The 16,583-nt window shown below is 40.6% G+C and overlaps 1 protein-coding gene across 2 annotated transcripts in view; it reads left to right on the forward strand.

The window, feature by feature from the left end:
- DTWD2 (DTW domain containing 2) overlaps positions 1-16,583 on the forward strand; it is a 150,433-nt gene that overhangs the window by 63,844 nt on the left and 70,006 nt on the right. The window lies entirely within an intron of this gene.

Below are 16,583 nucleotides of genomic sequence, written 5' to 3' on the forward strand. Positions count from 1 at the left end.
TTTGATGTAATTATGAAGATACCTTTCTTAATATTGGTCCATTCTTGTATTCCTGGAATGGACTCTACTGAGTAAACTATTAAACATTTTTGGTATATTGCTGGAAATTATATTTTATTCAATGGCATTGAATTATGTGTATTTTTGGTCCGCTGTCAGGTTTGGGTATTAAGATAATGTTAACTTCCAAAGTAAATTGTAGAGATTTTAATATTTTTCTATGACCTGGAATAGTTTAAATAATACTAGAATTCCATGCACCTTAGAAATTAGATGGAACTTGGTGGTGAAATCACTTGGTTCTGTTCTCTTTAAAAATGATAGCTTTTAAATTCTTCTTTCAAACTCTTCTAAGGAAATTATTCAAGCTTTCTACTTCTATTTGGATCAGTTTTTAATAACTTTTATATTTCTCTAGGGAATTTTCTCTTTTCTATAAGTTGGCAGATTGGTTGCCATATACTTATATACAGTCTTAAATAATTATTTTAATTTCTCAGGAATGCATTTTTTTCTTGTTTTTAATTATACACACACAGATGTAGACATACACACACATGCACAAACGTTTTTTACACAAATAGATTCAAAAGGGGTTTCTCTATAGAGCTTTTAAAAGTATAAGCTTTTAGGTTGTTTATATTGGCTATTATAGTTTATTTTTATTTCATTACATTGAACTTTTTTCTTGACAATTTTATGTTTCATCTTTTTGGGCTTATTTTCTTCTATTATTTTTCTGATTGATTTTATACCTTTTTTTTTTTTTTTTTTTTTTGAGACGGTGTCTGGCTCTGTTGCCCAGGCTGGAGTGCAGTGGCCAGATCTCAGCTCACTGCAAGCTTCGCCTCCTGAGTTTACGCCATTCTCCTGCCTCAGCCTCCTGAGTAGCTGGGACTACAGGTGCCCGCCACCTCGCCCAGCTAGTTTTTTGTATTTTTTAGTAGAGACGGGGTTTCACCGTGTTAGCCAGGATGGTCTCGATCTCCTGACCTCGTGATCCGCCCGTCTCAGCCTCCCAAAGTGCTGGGATTACAGGCATGAGCCACCGCGCCTGGCCTTAATGTCTTTTAATAGACTAGTGATATATTATAAATAAGAGTAGGAGATCTCTTTTATTTACTGCCACTAAATAACAAGAAAACAATAATCATGGACCACATATCCTTTGTTTCTTTTTTTTTTTTTTTTTTTTTTTTTTTTGAGACGGAGTCTCGCTCTGTCGCCCAGGCTGGAGCGCAGTGGCCGGATCTCAGCTCACTGCAAGCTCCGCCTCCCGGGTTTACGCCATTCTCCTGCCTCAGCCTCCCGAGTAGCTGGGACTACAGGCGCCCGCCACCTCGCCCGGCTAGTTTTTGTATTTTTAGTAGAGACGGGGTTTCACCGTGTTAGCCAGGATGGTCTCGATCTCCTGACCTCGTGATCCGCCCGTCTCGGCCTCCCAAAGTGCTGGGATTACAGGCTTGAGCCACCGCGCCCGGCCTTTGTTTCTAATTTTAGATAAAATGTGAGAGTAAGCACTGGAAGGTGACAGGCAAATCGGATAGGCAACAGAGTTGGCATTTTTTACACCTAACCTTTTTGTCCAACAATCTTCATACTGTGGGTTTGAATGCTTCCTTGAGATATTAGTTGTCTGTCTTCCAGTTGGCCCAGATCTTCAACCAATTTCTCAAGTTTTTGAAATGTGAGTGGCTTCATTTAATGTCCTTAGTAGCTACCCTTCCCTCAATCCCAATCCCTTATTGGGAATTTACTTTCCCTTTTGTTGTATATCCAACTTCTTTATCTTTAAGAGTGCTCATTCACATTGCATTATTGTTGTGGAGTAGTTCCTATTTGGATATCAGAACTTCCTCTTACTTTTAGAATTATCCTCCATATGTAGACACAGTCAGTCTTGATGGTGAAGGACAAGGGTAACCAGAGGAATAGATCCTGAAATACCTAGAAAACCATCAGTCACTTGCTCTTTTACTCACACACCTAGATGGAATTCCTAGTGTTTAGTTGAAATTGTAGGGTTCCACTCACTACACATGGGAAGAGTTTAATTGGATTCAGTTAAATTTCAATGATTAGCTTACATATTGATTGCATTTTTGGGAGTTTATCCTGGCTAGTGGGAATCTTTATTTTTATTTCTGATTTTAATGGAAAGCCTTCTTGTACCTGATCACTAAACATGATGCAGGCTTTTTTTTTTCATATTAAGAAAAAATAATTTTTTTTTTTTTTTTGAGAGAGAGTCTCACTGTCTTGCCCAGGCTGGAATGCAGTAGCCCTGTCTTGGGTCACTGCAACCCCTGCCTCCTGAGTTCAAGTGATTCTCGTGCATCAATCTCCCGAGTAGCTGGGATTATGGGCGCGTGCCACCACGCCCAGCTACTTTTTGTATTTTAGTAGAGATGGGATTCTGTCATGTTTGTCTCAAACCCTGGTCTCGTGTCATCCACCTGCCTTAGCCTCCCAAAGTGCTGGGATTATAGGCATGAGCCAGAAAAATTAAATATATATTAATATATTTTTGTTTTATAAGGATTTTTATAAACCAGGAATGTTGATGAATTTTGTGGAATGTGTATTCAGCACCCAGGATGCTAGCCACATGGCCTTACTCCTTTGATTTAATAATTTAATGAATTATATGAATGCTTCCTAATATTGAACTGTGCCTGCATTCTGGAAGAAACCACCCTTACTTGTTTTATTTTACTTGTTTTAAGTGATAGAATCTGGCTTTGCTGCTTAAGCTGGAGTGCAGCTGTTATCTTTTTAATGTATTGCTGGATTATCTTTACTAAGTTTTTTTTATATTTTGCCAATTATATTGTAAATTCCTTGAGAGCAGGATTGGTTAGTGCAAAATTAATTGCTTTTTTGCTGTTATTTTTAATGCCTTATATATACTGTAGCAAAGGATTTTGCATTGTACCTGTGCTCAAACATTTAAATAAGTAACTAATGTAATTGATATAGGTATGTCTTGGTTGGTTGGTGGTGCTGTAACGCAATAACACAGACTGGGTGTTTTGGCTCACAGTTCTGGAGGCTGGGAATCCTAATATTAAGGCACTGATAGGTTTGGTGATTCTGATTCCAAGATGGTGTGCTTTGTCCTCAACTGGCAAAAGGTGGAAGGGCAAAAAGAGAGTAGGAGAAAGAATCCACTCCTAGAGCCTTTTTAATAATGATGGTATTAATCTATTCGTGAGGTGGAGCTTCATGACAGAAATGCTTACATTAGACTCTATCTCATAACATTGTCACATTGGAGATTAAGTTTCCAACATATGAATTCTACGGGACACATTTAAACCAGAGTAAGGTGAAACCACCAAGGATACAAAGCTGCCCTAGGCTTTTGTATATCTGATAAGAAGGCATACCTAAGGTCAGCGAGACAAAATCATAAACATAAAATACAAAGAAAGGGGCTACATTAATACTTATTATTTCATTTATATTTATTTTTATTGTATGCTTGGTTTAACTTACACTTTTAATGCTCTTTTGCTTTTTTCCTTCTTATAAAATGAAAATAAAAACCACTATACTATCAGCCTAATCAGCAGTTTTTGTTAGTTGTATTTTATCAAGTTTATTACATTATTATTTTCATATGATGTAGCTTTCTTTGAAAGATTAAACAGTTATATTTGGTTTTATAATCCTGTTTGCCAGCTATTTAAATTGTGTTTAAATTGATTTATTGCTCACTACTAGTACTTTTTTCTGTAGTTTCCCAGATTTTATGACTTCTTATGGTTATTCACTTCTTTGATTAGCTAGGCTATGTTTTTAACACAGACTTCAGGAAGATATAAAGATTTCAGTCACTTCTTGAATTCTCATATACTTAAGAATCTTTGTTCTTGTGACAAGTGAAATGCAGTTTAGTTTTTTATATAATTCTTAGTTAACACCTTTTTAATTTTAAAACTCTATAGACCATACCACTGATGAGTCAGTTCTCCAGAGAGACAGAAACACACACACACACACACACGTATGTGTGTGTGTGTCTGTATATACGTGTATATATATATATATGGTTCATGTGATTGTGGAAGCCTGATCAAAACTTGCAGAGTATACCAATGGGCTGAAGACCCAGGGAAGAGTTACAGTTTCTGTCCAAAGGCAATCTGCTGGCAAAAGTCCTTCGTGTTGGAGGAGCTCCAGGTTGGAGTACTTTCACGCTTCCCTAATGAGGCATGTCCCTGGCCCCTACCCTTCTAAGCTAGGGACAATTAGAAGAACTGTTAACCCATTTATAGCTCAGGTGGCAATTTTTTGAATTTTTGCAATCAAACTTTGGCGATGACCCTGAGCAGTAGGCTATAAATAACTCCCACATGCTTAGCGTTCCAATAACAGAATGCTAGGCATAAGTGGGTTTATAAGAATGTCTTCCACTTAGTAATGAGCCCTAACTATGCCTACAAACTAGTTATCAGCACCAAGCATTGACTTTCATTGTGGATCAAATTAAATTGCATCTTGTTGATAGCTTTGGTATGTTTAGTTTGTGTTGAAGACTTTTCCTGTTTTCAATATAGATCCATTAATTCACTGATTAATCCATACATGTACCCAATTCATTTGCAGTTCAGCTATGTTCCTTTAATGCTATAAGTTACTGGTAAACTCTGCTGTTTTTCTCATGGAGTTTATAGTAAGCTGGGGAAAAAAGACAAAAATAAACATAATAAATAAAATATTGCCATATATATTTCAAAGGGAAGCAGCAGGAGACTGAGATAGAGAATACCTGGAGAAGAGAAGTCCTGTCAGAGGAGCTGACATTTGCTCTGAGTCTTGAAAGATGAGAAGGAATTAGCCATGAAGAAATTGAGGAAAATATTTCAGTAGAGTAAAACAATATGGGCAAAGGACCTGAAGTGAGAAAAAGCTTCGCATGTTTGAGGAACTGAGTGAAGACCATTGGAGCTTAGTGAGAGAGGGACAGAATGGGTCAAGATAGATTTGTAGGTATAGGCTTGAGCCAGATGCAGGGCCTTGTGGCCTTAGTAAGAAGTTTGAATTTTTTTTTTCTAAAGATACTGTGAAGCCATGGACATTTGGTGTTTTGCTAATTTCTGTACAGTTCTCCCTTCCTTTAAAATATCACACTGATCTTGCTTTGGGTGGAAATTACCCCTGTCATTTTCAGTCCAAGTACTTCAGATGGAGATTTTTAAAATCTAGGCTCTAGGCTACAGTGATTAGTTCAGAGATAGATCTGTGTCCCAAATCAAAACAGTTACATTTAATCAGAGTGAATTTGGGATTTCTGTTGGAGTCAGGCTTCTGCTAACTTACATTACATCTCTATGAAGTAATTACCGAACAGTGTCCCTCTGATGGATGAAGTATAGAAAGGTGTCCTCTAATGCATGACTTGCTGAAGATGGCTTGGTGTGAAGAAAAGTGTGCCTCTTTCTCATATATGCCAGGGCTGAGTTAGATTGGTGTTGGTTAGATTCAGTTCCTTTGCCCCCTTGTTTTGGTACCTTGTGTAGTGCACCAAATGCACGCCTACACATATGCCCCTGAGCAGGGATAGAAATTTGGAGCTGCTGATGGCCATCTTGCCACTAGTGAGAGTTGGTCTGTGAGAGCAGAGCCAAGTACAGAGATAATAGCTGGAAGGAGATTGGGTCCTATTGATATTCTTTGAGTTGTTCTCCAGTTTCATCCAGGTTGTCGCAAATGGCAGAATCCTTTTTTAAGGCTGAATAATGTTACGCTGTGTGTGTGTTTATGTGTGTGCATGTATATGTATACACACAGCACGTTTTATTTTTTATCTTTTCTTCCATTGAAGCATATTTAGGTTGTTTCCATTACTTGGCTATTGTGAATAATGCTACTGTGAACGTGGAGTGCAGATGCCTTTTCGTGACTCTGTTTTCAACTCCTTTGGATGTATACCCAGATGTAGGGTTGCTGTATCATATGGTAGTTCTATAGTTCTTTCTTTGAGGAACTTCCTTACTGTTTTCCATACACTATACCAATTTACTTTCCCACTCACAGTGTCTAAGAATTCACTTTTCTCCACATCCTTGCCAACATTTGTTATCTTTTGTCTTTGCTAATAGCTATTCTGACAGGTGTGAGGTGATATCTCATTGTGGATTTGCTTTATATTTTCTTGATGATTAGAGATTATATACCTGTTGACCATGGGAATTTCTTCTTTTCGGGTGCTCCAGTGGCACAATCAGTTCGTGTGCAGTACGTAAACATGAATTTCTTCTTTTGAGAAATGTCTGTTTAGGTCATTTGCTGATTTATTAATTGGGTTGAGTTTTTGCTATTGAGTTGTATAAGTTCCTTATGTATTTTGGAGATTGTCGTGATCAGATATATGGTGCTGTGGTCGAATTTTTGTGTCTCCTCAAAATTTGTATGTGAAACCTAACCCCCCAAGGTGATAGTATTAAGAGGTGGGGACTTTGGAAGAAGTTAGTGCACGAGGCCTCTGCCTTCATGAATTGGATTAGTGCCCTTTTAAAAGAGGCCTGAGGGAGCTTATTTGTGCCTTCCCCCATTTGAGAACACATAGAAGGTGCCATCTCTGAGAAACAAGCCCTTACCAGACACCACGTCTGCTGGCGCCTTGATCTTGGACTTCTCAGGCTCTACTCCAGAACTGTGAACAATACATTTCTGTTGTTTAATTACCCAACCTAAGGTATTTTGTTATAGTAGCTTGAATGGACTGAGATGAAAATTGGTGCTGAGAAGTGGGGTGCTGTTGTAACAAATAACTAAAAATGTGGAAGCAGGTTCAGAACTGGGTAATGGGGAGAGTCTGGAAGAATTTGGCATACATGCTAGAAAAAGCCTACACTGCCATGAATGGAGCATTAAGGGCAATTGTGGCGAGGCCTTAGAAGAAGACAACTGCAGAGAAAGCCCCAGTTTTCTTAGAAGTGGCCTAACTGATCATGATTAAAATGTTGGTAAAAGTATGGATAGTAAAAGTCATTCTGGTGAGGTCTCAGATGGAAATGGGAAGATTTTATTGGAAATGAGAGGAAAGGCTATTGTTGTTATTAAGTAATAAAGACCTTGGCAGAGCTGTGTTCACGTCCTAGTGATTTGTGGAAGGCAGTACTGCTGAGCAGTGAAAAAGTACATTTGGTGGAAGAAATCTCTAAGCGAAGTGTTGAGGGCGAGGCAAGGCTTCTCTTGAATGCTTATAGTAAAATGCAAAAAGATAGAAACAAATTAAAGATGGAATTTATAATCAAAAGGGAAGCAGACCTTTCAAAGATTTGGAAAATTGTCACCCTGGCCTTGTTTTAAAGAATGAAAAAGTGTGTTTGGGAGAGAACACCAATGGTGTGGCTGAATGAATGTTCACATGTTATAAGGAGATTGATATGGATGGGCAAAAGCCAGGTGCTGTTCACTAAGACAATGAAAGAATAACCCTGAAGTCATTCTGGAGATAATTGGGCCTGCTACTTCCATCACAGGTTTCAATAAATGAATATCTTATGTGCAGGAGGAGAGCACAGATGGGCTGACTGGGGGGCATATTGTAGCACGCTATGGAACCAGGTCTAGTGGTATGGAGTGCTAATTATGGGGGAATACAGTGGCTCCAGGTCTGAGGCAGGGGCACAGTGTCTCCTCGTTTCAGGCAGCTCTCCTGTGTTATGGTCAGCTACATAGTCATTGGTGGCAAGAATTGTGGGAGGTCCGTGGTAGCTGTGAGGGCTGTTTGGACTCTTATCTGTGTGCTTGTGGATCTGGCACTGGGGCTTCAGCCCTAAAATCTGCTTGTGTGCCCTTTCAGGGTCTAATTGCAAGAGTGTGCACACTGGTGGAAGCTGAACCTGGTGGCAGGGCCCTGGGGTGGTAGCGGACATGTGTGGGGTGGCTGCCCTGGTTCCCAGGGCTGGGTTGCTCATGGTGATGCTTACTCCGGTAGCTTAGGCAAGTGGAGTCTGAGAATGTGAAAAACAGGTAGGCCCTTGATAGTAAAAGCTGTCAGGGGTCTGCAGGGGCTTGGCTGGCTATTGGTTTCCTCAGTGGTGAAAGCTTCTTGGGTCCTCTGCAAAGCAGGCCTCTGGGGTTCATGGCTGTGAACACTTGAGGTCCTTAGTGCTCACAGCTGTGGAGCATCTGCAGTGACCCCAAGGGCTGTTGAGTTGAGTTTCTCCATGTTGAAAGGTGTGAGAGTCTTTTGCTGAGAAGGCCACAACTTGCCATGTGGTTGATGCCGATAGGCCACACACTTCTTTGTTCCTAGCTGTTTCCAGGTGACTCAGCTATGCTGGTCTCCCCATTGATCTGGGTGGAGTATAACTGAAGCAGAACCCTAAAAGGATGAATAAACTGGTTGCTAACCTTAATCTTTTCTCTTGTGAAGGGAACTCTTGGGTCAGGGAGTTTCCTTGTATTGCTAAGCACTGTTGGCTTCATTCAGGAAAAATGAGACTGTTCTTCTTTCCATCTTTGGGCAGTTGTTTTGGGGTTTTGCTTTACTGTGTTGCTGCAGCTCCTTAACTCCTGAGCTTTTTCAGAGCTATTTTTGTTTATGGAAAAATAGTTTTTTTGTGGGTGGAGGAAGGCTGGGATCTCCTACTTTGCCTTCTCACTGACGTTCTTCCTGATCAATTGTGTTTTAGCGTGAGTGATTTGAGTTTCATTTTTCATCACCTGCAACTGAAATGTTTTAACCAGAAGGCTGGTGCAGTCTTCAGATTACATTTTCTTCTCTATTACTTTTATTCATTTTGATGGGTATCAGTGAGGTTATTTATTTATTTTTTGTGGTGGTGGTGTGGGGTGCATTTGTTTCGTTGGTTTCTCTAGAAGTTGGTTTATCTTGCATTCATAATTCAGTCTCTACAAATTTGAATTTACTCATTTGTTATTTATTCTAGGCTATGTAAGACATGGTTTGACATTAGAAGATACACGTTTGAAATCTGTTTCCTTAATTACTAGCTCTTGGACTAGCATGACTCATTTAATTTTTCTGATCCATAGTTTCTTCAGAAATGCAATGAAGTTTGGATTTTTTGTTTTTGTTTTTGGCACTCATTCATGTATCTAGGGTGTTAGATGCACTGGCTGCCAACTGTTTTAGCTTCAAGCCGGGCATATATGAGGCAAAATGAAAATCTAGGGAACTCACCCATATCACTCCTTGGTCTTGAAGATCCTGAGGTCCCTATGCAGGTCTTCTTTCTTCTCGTCACTTTTCAGTCTTTTCATGGTTTTTTTAATATGCAATGTCCAGAGTTTTTTGTTGTACTTAGGAGGAAAAATAGGGAAAACTACATCTGTTTCATCTTTATGGACACAGAAGTCCTGAGCTCAGTTTTTTTTTTTTTTAATTTTTTTTTAAATTATACTTTAAGTTCTAGGGTATATGTGCATAACGTGCAGGTTTATTACATATGTATACTTGTGCCATGTTGGTGTGCTGCACCCATCAACTCGTCAGCACCCATCAATTCGTCATTTATATCAGGTATAACTCCTAATGCAATCCCTCCCCCCTGCCCCCTCCCCGTGATAGGCCCCGATGTGTGATGTTCCCCTTCCCGAGTCCAAGTGATGTCATTGTTCAGTTCCCACCTATGAGTGAGAACATGCGGTGTTTGGTTCTCTGTTCTTGTGATAGTTTGCTAAGAATGATGGTTTCCAGCTGCATCCATGTCCCTACAAAGAACGCAAACTCATCCTTTTTTATGGCTGCATAATATTCCATGGTGTATCTGTGCCACATTTTCTTAATCCAGTCTGTCACTGATGGACATTTGGGTTGATTCCAAGTCTTTTCTATTGTGAATAGTGCCACAATAAACATACGTGTGCATGTGTCTTTATAGCAGCATGACTTATAATCCTTTGGGTATATACCCAGTAGTGGGATGGCTGGGTCATATGGTACATCTAGATCTAGATCCTTGAGGAATTGCCATACTGTTTTCCATAATGGTTGAACTAGTTTACAATCCCACCAACAGTGTAAAAGTGTTCCTATTTCTCCACATCCTCTCCAGCACCTGTTGTTTCCTGACTTTTTAATGATTGCCATTCTAACTGGTGTGAGATGGTATCTCATTGTGGTTTTGATTTGCATTTCTCTGATGGCCAGTGATGATGAGCATTTTTTCATGTGTCTGTTGGCTGTATGAATGTCTTCTTTTGAGAAATGTCTGTTCATATCCTTTGCCCACTGTTTGATGGGGTTGTTTGTTTTTTTCTTGTAAATTTGTTTGAGTTCTTTGTAGGTTCTGGATATTAGCCCTTTGTCAGATGAGTAGATTGCAAAATTTTTCTCCCATTCTGTAGGTTGCCTGTTCACTCTGATGGTAGTTTCTTTTGCTGTGCAGAAGCTCTTTAGTTTAATTAGATCCCATTTGTTAATTTTTGCTTTTGCTGCCGTTGCTTTTGGTGTTTTAGACATGAAGTCCTTGCCCATGCCTATGTCCTGAATGGTACTACCTAGATTTTCTTCTAGGGTTTTTATGGTATTAGGTCTAACATTTAAGTCTCTAATCCATCTTGAATTAAATTTCGTATAAGGAGTAAGGAAAGGATCCAGTTTCAGCTTTCTACGTATGGCTAGCCAATTTTCCCAGCACCATTTATTAAATAGGGAGTCCTTTCCCCATTGCTTGTTTCTCTCAGGTTTGTCAAAGATCAGATGGCTGTAGATGTGTGGTATGATTTCTGAGGACTCTGTTCTGTTCCATTGGTCTATATCTCTGTTGTGGTACCAGTACCATGCTGTTTTGGTTACTGTAGCCTTGTAGTATAGTTTGAAGTCAGGTAGCATGATGCCTCCAGCTTTGTTCTTTTGACTTAGGATTGTCTTGGCAATGCGGGCTCTTTTTTGGTTCCATATGAGCTTTAAAGCAGTTTTTTCCAATTCTGTGAAGAAACTCAGTGGTAGCTTGATGGGGATGGCATTGCATCTATAAGTTACGTTGGGCAGTATGGCCATTTTCACTATATTGATTCTTCCTATCCATGAGCATGGTTTGTTCTTCTATTTGTTTGTGTCCTCTTTTATTTCCCTGAGCAGTGGTTTGTAGTTCTCCTTGAAGAAGTCCTTTACATCCCTTGTAAGTTGGATTCCTAGGTATTTTATTCTCTTTGAAGCAATTGTGAATGGAAGTTCATTCCTGATTTGGCTCTCTGCTTGTCTGTTACTGGTATATAAGAATGCTTGTGATTTTTGCACATTAATTTTGTATCCTGAGACTTTGCTGAAGTTCCTTATCAGCTTAAGGAGATTTTGGGCTGAGACAGTGGGGTTTTCTAAATATACAATCATGTCATCTGCAAACAGGGACAATTTGACTTCTTCTATTCCTAACTGGGTACCCTTGATTTCTTTCTCTTGCCTGATTGCCCTAGCCAGAACTTCCAAGACTATGTTGAATAGGAGTGGTGAGAGAGGGCATCCCTGTCTTGTGCCAGTTTTCAAAGGGAATTTTTCCAGTTTTTGCCCATTCAGTATGATATTGGCTGTGGGTTTGTCATAAATAGCTCTTATTATTTTGAGGTACGTTCCATGAATACCGAATTTATTGAGTGTTTTTAGCATGAAGGGCTGTTGAATTTTGTCAAAAGCCTTTTCTGCATCTATTGAGATAATCATGTGGTTCTTGTCTTTGGTTCTGTTTATATGCTGGATTACTACATTTATTGATTTGCAAATGTTGAACCAGCCTTGCATCCCAGGGATGAAGCCCACTTGATCATGGTGGATAAGCTTTTTGATGTGCTGCTGAATCCGTTTTGCCAGTATTTTATTGAGGATTTTTGCATCGATGTTCATCAGGGATATTGGTCTAAAATTTTCTTTTTTTGTTGTGTCTCTGCCAGGCTTTGGTATCAGGATGATGTTGGCCTCATAAAATGAGTTAGGGAGGATTCCCTCTTTTTCAATTGATTGGAATAGTTTCAGAAGGAACGGTACCAGCTCCTCTTTGTACCTCTGGTAGAATTCAGCTGTGAATCCATCTGGTCCTGGACTTTTTTTGGTTGGTAGGCTATTAATATTGCCTCAATTTCAGAGCCTGCTATTGGTCTATTCAGGGATTCAACTTCTTCCTGGTTTAGTCTTGGAAGAATGTAAGTGTCCAGGAAATTATCCATTTCTTCTAGATTTTCTAGTTGATTTGCGTGGAGGTGTTTATAGTACTCTCTGATGGTAGTTTGTATTTCTCTGGGGTCCGTGGTGATATCCCCTTTATCATGTTTTATTGCGTCTATTTGATTCTTCTCTCTTTTCTTCTTTATTAGTCTTGCTAGCGGTCTGTCAATTTTGTTGATTTTTTCAAAAAACCAACTCCTGGATTCATTGATTTTTTGGAGGGTTTTTTGTGTCTCTATCTCCTTCAGTTCTGCTCTGATCTTAGTTATTTCTTGCCTTCTGCTAGCTTTTCAGTGTGTTTGCTCTTGCTTCTCCAGTTCTTTTAATTGTGATGTTAGAGTGTCAATTTTAGATCTTCCAGCTTTCTCTTGTGGGCATTTAGTGCTATAAATTTCCCTCTACACACTGCTTTAAATGTGTCCCAGAGATTCTGGTATGTTGTATCTTTGTTCTCATTGGTTTGAAAGAACATCTTTATTTCTGCCTTCATTTCGTTATGTACCCAGTAGTCATTCAGGAGCAGGTTGTTCAGTTTCCATGTAGTTGAGCGGTTTTGATTGAGTTTCTTAGTCCTGAGGTATAGTTTGATTGCACTGTGGTCTGAGAGACAGTTTGTTATAATTTCTGTTCCTGTACATTTGCTGAGGAGTGCTTTACTTCCAATTATGTGGTCAATTTTGGAATAAGTGCGATGTGGTGCTGAGAAAAATGTATATTCTGTTGATTTGGGGTGGAGAGTTCTCTAGATGTCTATTAGGTCCGCTTGGTGCAGAGATGAGTTCAGTTCCTGGATATCCTTGTTAACTTTCTGTCTCGTTGATCTGTCTAATGTTGACAGTGGAGTGTTGAAGTCTCCCATTATTATTGTATGGGAGTCTAAGTCTCTTTGTAAGTCTCTAAGGACTTGCTTTATGAATTTGTGTGCTCCTGTATTGGGTGCATATATATTTAGGATAGTTAGCTCTTCCTGTTGAATTGATCCCTTTACCATTATGTAATGGCCTTCTTTGTCTCTTTTGATCTTTGATGGTTTAAAGTCTATTTTATCAGAGACTAGGATTGCAACCCCTGCTTTTTTTTGTTCTCCATTTGCTTGGTAGATCTTCCTCCATCCCTTTATTTTGAGCCTATGTGTGTCTCTGCATGTGAGATGGGACTCCTGAATACAGCAGACTGATGGGTCTTGACTCTTTATCCAGTTTGGCAGTCTGTGTCTTTTAATTGGAGCATTTAGTCCATTAACATTTAAGGTTAATATTGTTATGTGTGAACTTGATCCTGCCATTATGATATTAACTGGTTTTTTTTGCTCGTTAGTTGATGCAGTTTCTTCCTGGCCTCGATGGTCTTTACATTTTGGCATGTTTTTGCAATGGCTGGTACCGGTTGTTCCTTTCCATGTTTAGGGCTTCCTTCAGGGTCTCTTGTAAGGCAGGCCTGGTGGTGACAAAATCTCTAAGCATTTGCTTATCTGTCAAGGATTTTATTTCTCCTTCACTGATGAAACTTAGTTTGGCTGGATATGAAATTCTGGGTTTAAAATTCTTTTCTTTAAGAATGTTGAATATTGGCCCCCACTCTCTTCTGGCTTGTAGAGTTTGTGCCGAGAGGTCTGCTGTTAGTCTGATGAGCTTCCCTTTGTGGGTAACCCGACCTTTCTCTCTGGCTGCCCTTAGGATTTTTTCCTTCATTTCAACTTTGGTGAATCTGGCAATTATGTGTCTTGGAGTTGCTCTTCTCGAGGAGTATCTTTGTGGTGTTCTCTGTATTTCCTGAATTTGAATGTTGGCCTGCCCTACTAGGTTGGGGAAGTTCTCCTGGATGATATCCTGAAGAGTGTTTTCCAACTTGGTTCCATTTTCCCCCTCACTTTCAGGCACCCCAATCAGACGTAGATTTGGTCTTTTTACATAATCCCATACTTCTTGCAGGCTTTGTTCATTTCTTTTTCTTCTTTTTTCTTTTGGTTTCTCTTCTCGCTTCATTTCATTCATTTGATCCTCAATCGCTGATACTCTTTCTTCCAGTTGATCAAGTCGGTTACTGAAGCTTGTGGATTTGTCACGTATTTCTCGTGTCATGGTTTTCATCTCTGTCATTTCATTTATGACCTTCTCTGCATTAATTAGTCTAGCTATCAATTCTTCCACTCTTTTTTCAAGATTTTTAGTTTCTTTGCGCTGGGTACGTAATTCCTCCTTTAGCTCTGAGAAGTTTGATGGACTGAAGCCTTCTTGTCTCATTTCGTCAAAGTCATTCTCTGACCAGCTTTGATCCGTTGCTGGCGATGAGCTGCGCTCCTTTGCAGGGGGAGATGCGCTCTTAGTTTTTGAATTTCCAGCTTTTCTGCCCTGCTTCTTCCCCATCTTTGTGGTTTTATCTGCCTCTGGTCTTTGATGATGGTGACGTACTGATGGGGTTTTGGTATAGGTGTCCTTCCTGTTTGATAGTTTTCCTTCTAATAGTCAGGACCCTCAGCTGTAGGTCTGTTGGAGATTGCTTGAGGTCCACTCCAGACCCTGTTTGCCTGGGTGTCAGCAGCAGAGGTTGCAGAAGATAGAATATTGCTGAACAGCGAGTGTACCTGTCTGATTCTTGCTTTGGAAGCTTCCTCTCAGGGGTGTACTCCACCCTGTGAGGTGTGGGGTGTCAGACTGCCCCTAGTGGGGGATGTCTCCCAGTTAGGCTACTCAGGGGTCAGGGACCCACTTGAGCAGGCAGTCTGTCCGTTCTCAGATCTCAACCTCCGTGTTGGGAGATCCACTGCTCTCTTCAAAGCTGTCAGACAGAGTTGTTTGCGTCTGCACAGGCCTCTGCTGCTTCCCCTTTTGTTGTTTAGCTGTGCCCTGTCCCCAGAGGTGGAGTCTACAGAGACAGGCAGGCTTCCTTGAGCTGCTGTGGGCTCCACCCAGTTCGAGCTTCCCAGCGGCTTTGTTTACCTACTTAAGCCTCAGCAATGGCGGGCGCCCCTCCCCAGCCTCGCTGCTGCCTTGTGGTTAGATTGCAGACTGCTGTGCTAGCAGTGAGGGAGGCTCCGTGGCCGTGGGACCCTCCCGGCCAGGTGTGGGTATAATCTCCTGGTGTGCCCGTTTGCTTAAAGCGCAGTATTGGGGTGGGAATTACCTGATTTTCCATGTGTTGTGTGTCTCAGTTCCCCTGGCTAGGAAAAGGGATTCCCTTCCCCCTTGCGCTTCCAGGTGAGGCAATGCCTCGCCCTGCTTCAGCTCTCGCTGGTCGGGCTGCAGCGGCTGACCAGCACCGATTGTCCGGCACTCCCCAGTGAGATGACCCCAGTACCTCAGTTGAAAATGCAGAAATCACCGGTCTTCTGTGTCACTCGCGCCAGGAGTTGGAGACTGGAGCTGTTCCTATTTGGCCATCTTGCTCCGCCCCTCGAGCTCAGTTTTAATAAGCATGAAATTAAAGAATTTTAGAGGTGCAAGGCATCTTCATCTTCAAGGCAAGTTCATATGGTCCTGTCATGGTTAGTTTTATGTGTCCACTTGAGTGAGCCACTGGGTGCCCAAATATTTGTATAAACATTACTCTGAGTGTTTCTCCAAGCATTTTGGAGATTAACTTTTTTATTGATAGAGTAAAGCAGATTGTCTGCCATAATATGGGTGGGCTGTATCCAGTCAATTGAAGGCCTGAATAGAACATAAAGACTAACCCTCACCTGAGTAAGAGAAGAATTCTCCAGCAGACTGCCATTGGACTTTATCTGTGCCACTGACTCCTGGGTGGCCTTTGGACTTTTTTTTTTTATGTGGAGTCTTGCTGTCGCCCAGGCTGGAGTACAGTGGCACAATCTTGGCTCACTGCAATCTCTGCCTCTCTGGTTCAAGCGATTCTCCTGCCTCAGACTCCTGAGTAGCTGGGATTACAGGCATGTGCCACCATACCTGGGTAAGTTTTGTATTTTTAGTAGAGATGGAGTTTCACCGTGTTGGCCAGCCTGATCTCGAACTGCTGACCTCAGGTGATCCGCCCACCTTGGCCTCCCAAAGTGCTGGGATTACAGGTGTGAGCCACCATGCCCAGCCTCTTGAGTCTTGAACCTGCTGGCTCACACTACAGATTTGGGCTGATCATCTTCCATAATTATGTGTCAATTCCTTATAAGAAATCTCTTTCTGACTCTGTCTCTATATCCTAATAGTTCTGTTTCTGGGGAGAATCCTAATACAGGTCTAAAATAACCACTTGCAATGTTGAACAAAAATTAATCCCAATGCAGTTAAATGAATTCCTAATTAGGGTTAGCTAGTTAATGGCAAAACTATATTTGAAAGGACAGGTGGGGAAACTTTCTAATTCATAGGAAATGATTGATGTTGTAACATACTGCGTGCTCCACTTGATGGGAGTACCTTTAAGCATAGTTTCTATTGGAACATGGTTCTGTGGATTATCATTTAAAGTAGACAGGAAAATTTCC

The sequence above is a fragment of the Trachypithecus francoisi genome, unplaced genomic scaffold (genome assembly GCF_009764315.1).
Source record: "Trachypithecus francoisi isolate TF-2019V2 unplaced genomic scaffold, Tfra_2.0 Lachesis_group2, whole genome shotgun sequence".
Classification (NCBI taxonomy): Eukaryota; Metazoa; Chordata; class Mammalia; order Primates; family Cercopithecidae; genus Trachypithecus; species Trachypithecus francoisi.